Here is a 14207-nt window from a genome sequence, read left to right as displayed (position 1 = left end):
TAACTATCCTTAAAAAGTGTGCTAACACACATGCTAAAAAACTTGGTAAAAAGGAACGCCCTGATGTCGGGGAAGTCCTTTCCACCCATACCTTTTGGCATCATGACGATCTCTCTTCTCAATTTTTCACTCTTGGAGCTCCATAAAAAGGTAAAACATGCTTTAATAATTTTATTTAAAATCATTTCGGGGGGTGGAAAGACCATGCCAAGATACAATAAAATGGGTAAAATCACCATCTTTGTAACTAAAACCTTTCCCTCCATCGTTAGCTTTCTCATGTTCCACATACAAATTTTTGTGTTTATTTTTTGAGCCACCAAGTCCCAGCTATTAAAACCATTGTTTGACTCACTGAAGGAGACACCTAAAATCTGCACAGACTCAGACACAGGAATGGGTAAATCCCTTAAAAACAGTCCTCCTATATTTAAAACACTGCTTTTATTAAAATTTACCTTAAAACCGGAGGCACAACAAAAAAATTCAACTTGCTTTAGGGCTTTTTGAAGCGATGGGGTGTCCCTTCCAAGCACTGCCACATCGTCCATGTACCCCACTACTTTAGCCTCTAGTCCCCCTCCTCCCGGCAGGGGGACCCCTCTTATTTGCTTATCTCTCCTCAAGGTGCATAGTAGAGGCTCAAGCGCACATATGAAAAGTAGTGGGGACAAAGGACACCCCTGCTTCACTCCGGAATTTAAAATCACATCCTGTGTCTTAAAACCGTTAACTAAAATCTTGCTTGTGCAGTTTTTATAAAAGGCCTTAAGAGACAATAAAAAGCCTTCAGGTATACCCATTTTCTCTAAAACCTTAAAAAGATAAAAATGTGACACTCTGTCAAAAGCCTTCTCGAAGTCTAAGGATAAAATGGCTAGTTTTCCGTTTCTAGACTTTGTGTCACTAATCACATCTTTTAAAAGGTTAAGATTTTCCCATATGCTCCTCCCAGGCACCCCACAGACCTGATTTGAATGGATTATTTTCTCTATTACACTTTTTAATCTATTTGCGCACAGTTTTGCCATCACTTTGTAGTCACAGTTGAGGAGGGTGATTGGTCTCCAGTTCTTTAGATCTGACCGGTCTCCCTTTTTGAACAGCAGGGAGACATCACCCTTCCTCCATGAACCTGGGAGGGCTTTTGTTTTAAATACTTCTGTAAAAAGGGAAAAAAGGTCATCTTTTAAAACACCATAAAAAATGACATAAAACTCAATGGGTATACCGTCAGGACCAGGCACCTTACCGGATTTAAAACTCCTGATCGTCTCTAAAACTTCCTGTTCCGAGATTTCCCTCTGTAAAAGAGACTGGGACACAGGGTCTAAAACATTGGTAATCTCCTTCAATGAGTCATTCATAAAATCAATATCAATATTTTTTGTATTAAAAAGATCCGCATAAAATGAATGTACCCTTTTTAAAATACCCTGTACATCTTTTTCTCCTTGTATATTATCAATTAAAACCTTTTTATCCGTTACTTTCTTAAAAAAGTACCTGGAGCAGGTCTCGTTCTCTTCAAGGTGCTTTATTTTGGATCTGAAAATTATCTCTTTTCCCTTCTGCTCCAGGCACTGTTTTATTTCTTTTTTTAAGTCAGTAATTTCTCTATAAACCTCTATACCATTGTCTCTGAATTTGTACAGGGTTTGCAGACGGGTATTTAGAAGGGAGTAAAACTCACGCTTCTCTTTAGCTCTAGAGATCCCTACTCTAATAAAAAACTCTTTTATTTTTATTTTCATTTTCTCCCACCATATACTGATGGGAGTGTTAGGATCTCTTACCCGTCTGCAGTCCTTGTAGAAGTTGATAAAATCGGATAAAACCTGCGGATCTTCTAAAAGGGATACATTCATCTTCCAGGCATTCCTCCCAGTCTTTTTTCTAAAATCACTCTTCACCTTAAAAGATAAAAGTTTGTGATCAGAAAAAACATTGGTTAAAACATCACACTTAAAAGGCAGTACTTGATAAGAACAGAAGATAAAATCGATCCTGGAGCTGCAGTTTGCGTTGCTCCAGGTCACACCGTCTCTTTCTGGTAAAATACTATTGCATTTCTTAAAAACATCAGTAAGTCTAAAATCAATAATCATATTTTTTAACATAGAAGATGTTTTATCATAGTTTCTACTTACTGAATTGGTAAAACGGTGCTCCCCCCTTAAAATACAATTAAAATCACCTGCTAAAATAAGAGGTTCAGAATCATTGATAAAAAGGGGTAAAATCTCTAACATCCGTGCTCTATCATTTTTATTGGGTGAACCATAAAAATTTAAAAACTGCCATTTAATACCATCAATAAAAGCTTTAACCAATAAAATTCTGCCTGGTAAAATCTCATGAATAAAATCAATAAAAGCATTTCCTTTAAAAAGTATGGCGACCCCTGCTGATCTGGATTCGTTAGATCCAGACCAGACTGATGGACCGTGTACCCAATCTTTTTTATACTTTTCATAATTTAAACTATGCGGGATGCCGCACTCCTGCAGGAAAACCACAGAAGCAGCAAAAATAGACAAGTAGTTAAAAAGGGCAACCCGTTTCGCTCGTGAACTTATACTTCTTACATTCATAGACAATCCGGACAACTCAGCCATTGGAGATGTAAAAAAAAGGGAGGCTCAGATAACAAACTAAAAACCAGATTGCGCACTGGAGCTCTCGTTACCCCCCACCTCTGACTCTACCGTACACATAGAGGAAGCCGGAGAGGAACCACCATCGCTCGAGCAGCCCCCCTCTTCCAAGACCACAGGTGTATAGACGGAGTACATTGGTAAGAACAGCTTCTGGGCTCCATTCTCTTTTTCGGCGTCCACCTCTTGCCCCTCCATAGGGGTCGGGTGCGTACTTAGGTCCGTTTCCGGGACCTCGGAGATGGTCACCCCTGAAACCTCCTCCTGGCTGGGAGGAGGAGGGGTATCCACCGCTGGGACCTGTGGAGGAGCTTCACTTGGAGCCCCCGTCACGACAGGAACTTCCATCTGCTCCTCCTGGACCACCTCCGAGTCCGGACGCCCTTTGGAGCCCCTTCGTCTTTTCACCTTTGCTACTCCGTCCGGGTTTTCACACTCAGGGGGACCCCGAGCAGGAGGACCTTCCGGGGTGGAATCGGGCACCTCTCGCTCTTCCACCTTCTCTGAGGTATCTGCCCGATCCCCTCTCGCATTTCTCTTCCCCGGCCTCCTCTCATTTGGGGTCCCCCTTTCCACCTGTGCCTCTTTCTCCTGGGGTTCTTTTGGGGGGGCCGTGGTCTCCATCTCACAGCTTACCTCTTCTTGTGGGGGGTGCTCCTCCTCTCTGGCTTTTCCCCAGGCTGGTCTCCGGACGTCTCTCTTGGGTTGCCCTTGCTGTTCTGTGGTTTTTTTTGGTCTGTGGGGACAGAAAGCATACACGTGACCAAAGTGACGGCAAAAATTACATCTCAAACCCTTATCACATTTTTCTGTTTCATGTTGCATGCTTCCACATTTCTTACAGGAACTTTCACAATTTTCCTTTATGTGCCCATAACGTTGGCACCTTCTGCAGAAGTTTGGCATTCCCGCAAAAAAGAGGTCGCCACACACATTGTTTAATTTAAAACGAGCAGGCGGTAATAGTATCCCCCCTGGGAGGGTGGGGTCTTTGTTGCACGTGACTTGATATCGCCATTTTGAGGTCCAGACACCACAGTCGTTCATGATTTTTCCTCTGAACTCCACCTTTTTAAAGTAGGCTGCCAGGAACCCATCGATCTCTCTCTGATTTACAAAAGGGGAGTACATCTTCACGACAATCAACTTGGTTTCATCTAGGACGTGCTCGACAATTTGGATACCCTTAAGCCTCGGATCATCTTGCTTTGGAATTTTCATTACTGCATCTAAGAATACGCCTTCCCCTATGAAAGTGCAGTCGTAGATCCTCCGCTTAGGGTAATCCTGGATGGCCAAAATCTCTCGCTTACGAACATTAAGAATCTTGTCGAGCACGTCCTCTATCACGAACCTCATGCCACGTGCATCCGCCGCATCACCTGTGAGAATGACCCGCACAGTGTGTTTAATCCGGGCATAAGCCGGTACCGAACCAGGATCTAGATCTTCATCCATGGTTCATTCGTGTTTTGGTCTGGTTCTCTCCGCTCCAACCAACCAGCCAATTCGCTCAAACCTCTCTCCACCCGAAGGCTTTGAGAGGCGATCGCAACCCGTTACCCTGGGACTAAGCCCTCTCCCCAATAGCAACAAGTGGGTGAAGCCCAGGCAATAAACCTGGGCGATCCCACAAGGCCGAGGAGAGGGGTACCCGAGTACCTTCTGACCAGATCTCCTGTATTACTACACTTGATCTTAGCCAAAAGGCCGAGAAGCGATAACCGTGAAAGGGGCGGGCCCAACAAGGTCCCCTTCATGGGCACTATCACTGCTTGCTGTCAGGGAGGCTGCCAGACAATTTTCCATGCACACTCTGGGCTGGGGGGCAGTCAACCACCAGTACACACAGCAGAACCTAAACCCATACCATTATTGCTAAGCAGCAAGACAGGGGCCCATTGCACTCCCACGGGGCCTTTTTAAATGCAATCCATAACCCGGATTTGCCAGGAACCCTTCTTACTCCTCCTACTTGCATGTGACACTGGGCTTAGGATCTGCATAGGAAACACACACACAAGCACACACCTACCTTTGTTGCCTGCAGATGCCTCCTTGGCTGTCCCCAAACGGTATCAAACCAACACCCACGGGAAGCTGTAAGCATAGAGGACATGCCTGCACCCCATTGGACTTACCTGTGTGGGTTAAATCCGGGTTATTTGACAACCTATGGCGGTGATGGTTCTGCTCAGGCAGAGCAGTGCTGATGCTCCTCATAAAGCTGTCGCTGCTGTGAAGGTTCTAGGTGACATCACAATCCCTATGGTTACATACACGACAAAGCTGGGTTGTTGTTGTTTACACTCTGCAAGGCCTGTGGAAGTGAGTGACATCATAGCACTGTAGTTCTGAGGGTTCTAGATGGATGCAACAATCTCCTGTTGCTTCTATGAAGGCCATAATAGACGACATCACCAAACAGCTCCATAGTCACATACACAGCAAAGGAGAGATGTTGTTTACACCTAGTGATGTCAGTGGTATTGAGTGACATCACAGCACAGTGCTAAGGCTCCTGGGCCTGGACACAGCAGCGGCTGCAATATCTCAACGGAGAATACGTTTATATATATGTGTGTGTGTGCGCGTATATATATATATATATATATATATATATATATATATATATATTTCTCCGCCGAAATCACTTTTAAACCCATTTCCACCTTTTTTTCCCTTCTCTTCCTCTTACTTTTTTTTCACGTTTTTTTACGTTTTTCTCCTTTTCGCCTCTTTTCTGGGCGTATTATTCTTCTTTTTCTTCTTTTTTTTCGTCTAATGCATACCCCATCAGTGCAGCAATGCTTATTCAATACCGCCAGCAGATGGAGACACTGGGGGATAATTTTCTAAGGATTTATACTGATTTTTCCTGTCTGAATTTGTCGCACAGAAAGTTGCAGGCCAAATATGTGTGACATTTCTGCGACTTTAGCTTCTAGAGCATTTTTACAACATTATACATAGGTGCTGAATACATAAAAAGCGACTGTTCAGCGACAGACAAGTCGCATCGGCTGAAAGTAGGCCAGAATGTCAGTCCATGTTGGAGCAGGTTTAGATACAGTCTAAAGTATAGATCTCAAAGTCTGTGCACAGAATTTAGCAAGGGCCTCGCACCTTCTGATGCATCAGGTAGGTGCACAATAGCATAGCCTAACCCTCTGTACTTTGGTCTATATTGATGCGGGACATAGACAGCCAGCTGATGACCAATCCATTAGTGCAATGGATGGCTGGAAGCATTTGTCTTTGCCTTTGCAATACCACAGAAGCAATGCATGGTCAATGTACAGCAATGACACACCTGTGTGAACAGCCAGGAGACCCCCCCCCCCCCCCCATGTTATGTTACATAGTTACATAGTTAGTACGGTCGAAAAAAGACATATGTCCATCAAGTTCAACCAGGGAATTAAGGGGTAGGGGTGTGGCGCGATATTGGGGAAGGGATGAGATTTTATATTTCTTCATAAGCATTAATCTTATTTTGTCAATTAGGAACATTCAGCACCCACCCGCTATCAAGGCAGCTGCCTATCATGTCATGCCCTACCTGCACAGGTGTGCTGGCTACTCAAATGATCCAATTAAGGAGGCCATTTAGTCAGCAGCAGCAGAAGTCCTGTGCCTGGACGCTCCAACAGCGGCCAGACACAAGCAGAAGCAGCAGAAGCAGCAGCAGCAGCACCACCTTTTGTTTTTTGGCTGCAGCAGCAAGGCCCACAGGGCTGGCTAGCTGGCTAGCCAGCAAGCAGGTAGCAATGAAAGTAGGAATCTTTCTTTTTAACCCTGTAAGGGGGTGGTGCACTGTACCCGAAGATACTGCCATATCGGGTCAATGCATAGGGCGACGGAAGCAAGCTTCGAAATCGGCCCCCGTTCTCAAAAATCCATTTAATATATGGTCCCCAGATAGGGGACGTATCAGATATTAAACTGATAAGAACAGATACTACACTTGATCTTAGCCAAAAGGCCGAGAAGCGATAACCGTGAAAGGGGCGGGCCCAACAAGGTCCCCTTCATGGGCACTATCACTGCTTGCTGTCAGGGAGGCTGCCAGACAATTTTCCATGCACACTCTGGGCTGGGGGGCAGTCAACCACCAGTACACACAGCAGAACCTAAACCCATACCATTATTGCTAAGCAGCAAGACAGGGGCCCATTGCACTCCCACGGGGCCTTTTTAAATGCAATCCATAACCCGGATTTGCCAGGAACCCTTCTTACTCCTCCTACTTGCATGTGACACTGGGCTTAGGATCTGCATAGGAAACACACACACAAGCACACACCTACCTTTGTTGCCTGCAGATGCCTCCTTGGCTGTCCCCAAACGGTATCAAACCAACACCCACGGGAAGCTGTAAGCATAGAGGACATGCCTGCACCCCATTGGACTTACCTGTGTGGGTTAAATCCGGGTTATTTGACAACCTATGGCGGTGATGGTTCTGCTCAGGCAGAGCAGTGCTGATGCTCCTCATAAAGCTGTCGCTGCTGTGAAGGTTCTAGGTGACATCACAAATCCCTATGGTTACATACACAACAAAGCTGGGTTGTTGTTGTTTACACTCTGCAAGGCCTGTGGAAGTGAGTGACATCATAGCACTGTAGTTCTGAGGGTTCTAGATGGATGCAACAATCTCCTGTTGCTTCTATGAAGGCCATAATAGACGACATCACCAAACAGCTCCATAGTCACATACACAGCAAAGGAGAGATGTTGTTTACACCTAGTGATGTCAGTGGTATTGAGTGACATCACAGCACAGTGCTAAGGCTCCTGGGCCTGGACACAGCAGCGGCTGCAATATCTCAACGGAGAATACGTTTATATATATGTGTGTGTGTGCGCGTATATATATATATATATTTCTCCGCCGAAATCACTTTTAAACCCATTTCCACCTTTTTTTCCCTTCTCTTCCTCTTACTTTTTTTTCACGTTTTTTTACGTTTTTCTCCTTTTCGCCTCTTTTCTGGGCGTATTATTCTTCTTTTTCTTCTTTTTTTTCGTCTAATGCATACCCCATCAGTGCAGCAATGCTTATTCAATACCGCCAGCAGATGGAGACACTGGGGGATAATTTTCTAAGGATTTATACTGATTTTTCCTGTCTGAATTTGTCGCACAGAAAGTTGCAGGCCAAATATGTGTGACATTTCTGCGACTTTAGCTTCTAGAGCATTTTTACAACATTATACATAGGTGCTGAATACATAAAAAGCGACTGTTCAGCGACAGACAAGTCGCATCGGCTGAAAGTAGGCCAGAATGTCAGTCCATGTTGGAGCAGGTTTAGATACAGTCTAAAGTATAGATCTCAAAGTCTGTGCACAGAATTTAGCAAGGGCCTCGCACCTTCTGATGCATCAGGTAGGTGCACAATAGCATAGCCTAACCCTCTGTACTTTGGTCTATATTGATGCGGGACATAGACAGCCAGCTGATGACCAATCCATTAGTGCAATGGATGGCTGGAAGCATTTGTCTTTGCCTTTGCAATACCACAGAAGCAATGCATGGTCAATGTACAGCAATGACACACCTGTGTGAACAGCCAGGAGACCCCCCCCCCCCCCCCCCCATGTTATGTTACATAGTTACATAGTTAGTACGGTCGAAAAAAGACATATGTCCATCAAGTTCAACCAGGGAATTAAGGGGTAGGGGTGTGGCGCGATATTGGGGAAGGGATGAGATTTTATATTTCTTCATAAGCATTAATCTTATTTTGTCAATTAGGAACATTCAGCACCCACCCGCTATCAAGGCAGCTGCCTATCATGTCATGCCCTACCTGCACAGGTGTGCTGGCTACTCAAATGATCCAATTAAGGAGGCCATTTAGTCAGCAGCAGCAGAAGTCCTGTGCCTGGACGCTCCAACAGCGGCCAGACACAAGCAGAAGCAGCAGAAGCAGCAGCAGCAGCACCACCTTTTGTTTTTTGGCTGCAGCAGCAAGGCCCACAGGGCTGGCTAGCTGGCTAGCCAGCAAGCAGGTAGCAATGAAAGTAGGAATCTTTCTTTTTAACCCTGTAAGGGGGTGGTGCACTGTACCCGAAGATACTGCCATATCGGGTCAATGCATAGGGCGACGGAAGCAAGCTTCGAAATCGGCCCCCGTTCTCAAAAATCCATTTAATATATGGTCCCCAGATAGGGGACGTATCAGATATTAAACTGATAAGAACAGATACTACACTTGATCTTAGCCAAAAGGCCGAGAAGCGATAACCGTGAAAGGGGCGGGCCCAACAAGGTCCCCTTCATGGGCACTATCACTGCTTGCTGTCAGGGAGGCTGCCAGACAATTTTCCATGCACACTCTGGGCTGGGGGGCAGTCAACCACCAGTACACACAGCAGAACCTAAACCCATACCATTATTGCTAAGCAGCAAGACAGGGGCCCATTGCACTCCCACGGGGCCTTTTTAAATGCAATCCATAACCCGGATTTGCCAGGAACCCTTCTTACTCCTCCTACTTGCATGTGACACTGGGCTTAGGATCTGCATAGGAAACACACACACAAGCACACACCTACCTTTGTTGCCTGCAGATGCCTCCTTGGCTGTCCCCAAACGGTATCAAACCAACACCCACGGGAAGCTGTAAGCATAGAGGACATGCCTGCACCCCATTGGACTTACCTGTGTGGGTTAAATCCGGGTTATTTGACAACCTATGGCGGTGATGGTTCTGCTCAGGCAGAGCAGTGCTGATGCTCCTCATAAAGCTGTCGCTGCTGTGAAGGTTCTAGGTGACATCACAAATCCCTATGGTTACATACACAACAAAGCTGGGTTGTTGTTGTTTACACTCTGCAAGGCCTGTGGAAGTGAGTGACATCATAGCACTGTAGTTCTGAGGGTTCTAGATGGATGCAACAATCTCCTGTTGCTTCTATGAAGGCCATAATAGACGACATCACCAAACAGCTCCATAGTCACATACACAGCAAAGGAGAGATGTTGTTTACACCTAGTGATGTCAGTGGTATTGAGTGACATCACAGCACAGTGCTAAGGCTCCTGGGCCTGGACACAGCAGCGGCTGCAATATCTCAACGGAGAATACGTTTATATATATGTGTGTGTGTGCGCGTATATATATATATATATATATATATATATATATATATATATATATATTTCTCCGCCGAAATCACTTTTAAACCCATTTCCACCTTTTTTTCCCTTCTCTTCCTCTTACTTTTTTTTCACGTTTTTTTACGTTTTTCTCCTTTTCGCCTCTTTTCTGGGCGTATTATTCTTCTTTTTCTTCTTTTTTTTCGTCTAATGCATACCCCATCAGTGCAGCAATGCTTATTCAATACCGCCAGCAGATGGAGACACTGGGGGATAATTTTCTAAGGATTTATACTGATTTTTCCTGTCTGAATTTGTCGCACAGAAAGTTGCAGGCCAAATATGTGTGACATTTCTGCGACTTTAGCTTCTAGAGCATTTTTACAACATTATACATAGGTGCTGAATACATAAAAAGCGACTGTTCAGCGACAGACAAGTCGCATCGGCTGAAAGTAGGCCAGAATGTCAGTCCATGTTGGAGCAGGTTTAGATACAGTCTAAAGTATAGATCTCAAAGTCTGTGCACAGAATTTAGCAAGGGCCTCGCACCTTCTGATGCATCAGGTAGGTGCACAATAGCATAGCCTAACCCTCTGTACTTTGGTCTATATTGATGCGGGACATAGACAGCCAGCTGATGACCAATCCATTAGTGCAATGGATGGCTGGAAGCATTTGTCTTTGCCTTTGCAATACCACAGAAGCAATGCATGGTCAATGTACAGCAATGACACACCTGTGTGAACAGCCAGGAGACCCCCCCCCCCCCCCCCCCCATGTTATGTTACATAGTTACATAGTTAGTACGGTCGAAAAAAGACATATGTCCATCAAGTTCAACCAGGGAATTAAGGGGTAGGGGTGTGGCGCGATATTGGGGAAGGGATGAGATTTTATATTTCTTCATAAGCATTAATCTTATTTTGTCAATTAGGAACATTCAGCACCCACCCGCTATCAAGGCAGCTGCCTATCATGTCATGCCCTACCTGCACAGGTGTGCTGGCTACTCAAATGATCCAATTAAGGAGGCCATTTAGTCAGCAGCAGCAGAAGTCCTGTGCCTGGACGCTCCAACAGCGGCCAGACACAAGCAGAAGCAGCAGAAGCAGCAGCAGCAGCACCACCTTTTGTTTTTTGGCTGCAGCAGCAAGGCCCACAGGGCTGGCTAGCTGGCTAGCCAGCAAGCAGGTAGCAATGAAAGTAGGAATCTTTCTTTTTAACCCTGTAAGGGGGTGGTGCACTGTACCCGAAGATACTGCCATATCGGGTCAATGCATAGGGCGACGGAAGCAAGCTTCGAAATCGGCCCCCGTTCTCAAAAATCCATTTAATATATGGTCCCCAGATAGGGGACGTATCAGATATTAAACTGATAAGAACAGATACTACACTTGATCTTAGCCAAAAGGCCGAGAAGCGATAACCGTGAAAGGGGCGGGCCCAACAAGGTCCCCTTCATGGGCACTATCACTGCTTGCTGTCAGGGAGGCTGCCAGACAATTTTCCATGCACACTCTGGGCTGGGGGGCAGTCAACCACCAGTACACACAGCAGAACCTAAACCCATACCATTATTGCTAAGCAGCAAGACAGGGGCCCATTGCACTCCCACGGGGCCTTTTTAAATGCAATCCATAACCCGGATTTGCCAGGAACCCTTCTTACTCCTCCTACTTGCATGTGACACTGGGCTTAGGATCTGCATAGGAAACACACACACAAGCACACACCTACCTTTGTTGCCTGCAGATGCCTCCTTGGCTGTCCCCAAACGGTATCAAACCAACACCCACGGGAAGCTGTAAGCATAGAGGACATGCCTGCACCCCATTGGACTTACCTGTGTGGGTTAAATCCGGGTTATTTGACAACCTATGGCGGTGATGGTTCTGCTCAGGCAGAGCAGTGCTGATGCTCCTCATAAAGCTGTCGCTGCTGTGAAGGTTCTAGGTGACATCACAAATCCCTATGGTTACATACACAACAAAGCTGGGTTGTTGTTGTTTACACTCTGCAAGGCCTGTGGAAGTGAGTGACATCATAGCACTGTAGTTCTGAGGGTTCTAGATGGATGCAACAATCTCCTGTTGCTTCTATGAAGGCCATAATAGACGACATCACCAAACAGCTCCATAGTCACATACACAGCAAAGGAGAGATGTTGTTTACACCTAGTGATGTCAGTGGTATTGAGTGACATCACAGCACAGTGCTAAGGCTCCTGGGCCTGGACACAGCAGCGGCTGCAATATCTCAACGGAGAATACGTTTATATATATGTGTGTGTGTGCGCGTATATATATATATATATATATATATATATATATATATATTTCTCCGCCGAAATCACTTTTAAACCCATTTCCACCTTTTTTTCCCTTCTCTTCCTCTTACTTTTTTTTTACCTTTTTTTACGTTTTTCTCCTTTTCGCCTCTTTTCTGGGCGTATTATTCTTCTTTTTCTTCTTTTTTTTCGTCTAATGCATACCCCATCAGTGCAGCAATGCTTATTCAATACCGCCAGCAGATGGAGACACTGGGGGATAATTTTCTAAGGATTTATACTGATTTTTCCTGTCTGAATTTGTCGCACAGAAAGTTGCAGGCCAAATATGTGTGACATTTCTGCGACTTTAGCTTCTAGAGCATTTTTACAACATTATACATAGGTGCTGAATACATAAAAAGCGACTGTTCAGCGACAGACAAGTCGCATCGGCTGAAAGTAGGCCAGAATGTCAGTCCATGTTGGAGCAGGTTTAGATACAGTCTAAAGTATAGATCTCAAAGTCTGTGCACAGAATTTAGCAAGGGCCTCGCACCTTCTGATGCATCAGGTAGGTGCACAATAGCATAGCCTAACCCTCTGTACTTTGGTCTATATTGATGCGGGACATAGACAGCCAGCTGATGACCAATCCATTAGTGCAATAGATGGCTGGAAGCATTTGTCTTTGCCTTTGCAATACCACAGAAGCAATGCATGGTCAATGTACAGCAATGACACACCTGTGTGAACAGCCAGGAGACCCCCCCCCCCCCCATGTTATGTTACATAGTTACATAGTTAGTACGGTCGAAAAAAGACATATGTCCATCAAGTTCAACCAGGGAATTAAGGGGTAGGGGTGTGGCGCGATATTGGGGAAGGGATGAGATTTTATATTTCTTCATAAGCATTAATCTTATTTTGTCAATTAGGAACATTCAGCACCCACCCGCTATCAAGGCAGCTGCCTATCATGTCATGCCCTACCTGCACAGGTGTGCTGGCTACTCAAATGATCCAATTAAGGAGGCCATTTAGTCAGCAGCAGCAGAAGTCCTGTGCCTGGACGCTCCAACAGCGGCCAGACACAAGCAGAAGCAGCAGAAGCAGCAGCAGCAGCACCACCTTTTGTTTTTTGGCTGCAGCAGCAAGGCCCACAGGGCTGGCTAGCTGGCTAGCCAGCAAGCAGGTAGCAATGAAAGTAGGAATCTTTCTTTTTAACCCTGTAAGGGGGTGGTGCACTGTACCCGAAGATACTGCCATATCGGGTCAATGCATAGGGCGACGGAAGCAAGCTTCGAAATCGGCCCCCGTTCTCAAAAATCCATTTAATATATGGTCCCCAGATAGGGGACGTATCAGATATTAAACTGATAAGAACAGATACTACACTTGATCTTAGCCAAAAGGCCGAGAAGCGATAACCGTGAAAGGGGCGGGCCCAACAAGGTCCCCTTCATGGGCACTATCACTGCTTGCTGTCAGGGAGGCTGCCAGACAATTTTCCATGCACACTCTGGGCTGGGGGGCAGTCAACCACCAGTACACACAGCAGAACCTAAACCCATACCATTATTGCTAAGCAGCAAGACAGGGGCCCATTGCACTCCCACGGGGCCTTTTTAAATGCAATCCATAACCCGGATTTGCCAGGAACCCTTCTTACTCCTCCTACTTGCATGTGACACTGGGCTTAGGATCTGCATAGGAAACACACACACAAGCACACACCTACCTTTGTTGCCTGCAGATGCCTCCTTGGCTGTCCCCAAACGGTATCAAACCAACACCCACGGGAAGCTGTAAGCATAGAGGACATGCCTGCACCCCATTGGACTTACCTGTGTGGGTTAAATCCGGGTTATTTGACAACCTATGGCGGTGATGGTTCTGCTCAGGCAGAGCAGTGCTGATGCTCCTCATAAAGCTGTCGCTGCTGTGAAGGTTCTAGGTGACATCACAAATCCCTATGGTTACATACACAACAAAGCTGGGTTGTTGTTGTTTACACTCTGCAAGGCCTGTGGAAGTGAGTGACATCATAGCACTGTAGTTCTGAGGGTTCTAGATGGATGCAACAATCTCCTGTTGCTTCTATGAAGGCCATAATAGACGACATCACCAAACAGCTCCATAGTCACATACACAGCAAAGGAGAGATGTTGTTT

The 14207-nt window shown here is 45.6% G+C and overlaps 4 non-coding genes and 1 pseudogene across 4 annotated transcripts; all 5 read right to left on the bottom strand.

The window, feature by feature from the left end:
• Positions 1-4246: 4246 nt before the first annotated feature.
• Positions 4247-4379, bottom strand: LOC130338976 (U2 spliceosomal RNA; annotated as a pseudogene).
• A 2084-nt stretch (positions 4380-6463) lies between these two features.
• On the bottom strand, positions 6464-6654 carry LOC130339009 (U2 spliceosomal RNA). The gene has a single exon (XR_008879454.1). It is a non-coding gene; the product is annotated as a U2 spliceosomal RNA (small nuclear RNA).
• A 2062-nt stretch (positions 6655-8716) lies between these two features.
• LOC130339007 (U2 spliceosomal RNA) lies at positions 8717-8907 on the bottom strand. Its single transcript, XR_008879452.1, has one exon. It is a non-coding gene; the product is annotated as a U2 spliceosomal RNA (small nuclear RNA).
• A 2093-nt stretch (positions 8908-11000) lies between these two features.
• LOC130339006 (U2 spliceosomal RNA) lies at positions 11001-11191 on the bottom strand. The gene has a single exon (XR_008879451.1). It is a non-coding gene; the product is annotated as a U2 spliceosomal RNA (small nuclear RNA).
• Positions 11192-13270: 2079 nt separating this feature from the next.
• Positions 13271-13461, bottom strand: LOC130339005 (U2 spliceosomal RNA). The gene has a single exon (XR_008879450.1). It is a non-coding gene; the product is annotated as a U2 spliceosomal RNA (small nuclear RNA).
• Positions 13462-14207: the final 746 nt, after the last annotated feature.

Source organism: Hyla sarda, unplaced genomic scaffold (genome assembly GCF_029499605.1).
Source record: "Hyla sarda isolate aHylSar1 unplaced genomic scaffold, aHylSar1.hap1 scaffold_534, whole genome shotgun sequence".
NCBI lineage: Eukaryota > Metazoa > Chordata > Amphibia > Anura > Hylidae > Hyla > Hyla sarda.
The sequence above is the reverse complement of the archived record's forward strand: the minus strand, read 5'-3'. Positions and strand labels throughout refer to the sequence as shown.